Source organism: Arachis ipaensis, chromosome B07, assembly GCF_000816755.2.
Source record: "Arachis ipaensis cultivar K30076 chromosome B07, Araip1.1, whole genome shotgun sequence".
In the NCBI taxonomy this organism is placed as follows: domain Eukaryota; kingdom Viridiplantae; phylum Streptophyta; class Magnoliopsida; order Fabales; family Fabaceae; genus Arachis; species Arachis ipaensis.
The window spans coordinates 121031823-121032688 of record NC_029791.2 but is presented as its reverse complement, the minus strand read 5'-3'; positions in this window follow the sequence as shown (position 1 = coordinate 121032688).

Genomic DNA, 866 nt, shown 5'->3' with positions numbered 1-866 from the left:
AAATCTAAAATTTATGAAATAAAATTAAAACAAAATAAAATTTAAGAATATTTTTTTATTTTTAATAAATTTTAAAAATAAAAAATATATTTTATCTTTTCTAATGTAGTAGTTAATATTTTTTATTTTCACGTAGCTTTTTAATGACATTTTTTAGTAATTACAAAAATTACTTAATTTTGATCTCACGCATAGACTTTTATTTCTTGAGAAGAAGATCTTTCCACCTGTCCTGATCAACTTCAAAGTAAGTTGTAATCTAATTTGAGCAATTTCTAATCTACTAGCTTTTTTTTTTTTTAAATAGGTTGAACAATCTTTAATTTTAGATATAACATTACAAATTCGTACATATTACACACTTATACATATATTCTGGGACGGACCGAGGTTGTAGAAAGAGGGGATACTTGTGCTCACAAATATTTTATAAAAAGAAAAGTATGAGGAGTTAATGAAATATTTGTACAATGTGTACAATAAAGGTTTATGGAGTATTAGATATATAACCATTAGTGTTACCTTTTTTCATTAGTTGAAGCTTTTGGGATGAGTGGTATCATGACATGGTATTAGAGCGCTAGATCTAAAAGGTCAAGAGTTTGATCCAATCGAATTCTTGACCTTTCGGATCCAAAGCTCTAATACCATGTCATGATACCACTCATCCCAAAAGTTTCAGCTGATGACAAAAGGTGACACTAATGGTTATATATCTAATATTCCCCAATCCTCCATTGTACAAATATTTCATTGGCTCCTCATACTTTTTTATTTATAAAATAATTAATAAATATATATAGATGTATATATTTATCTGCTTATTAGATTATATTTTTTTTAAATAAATAATAAATAAATAAATC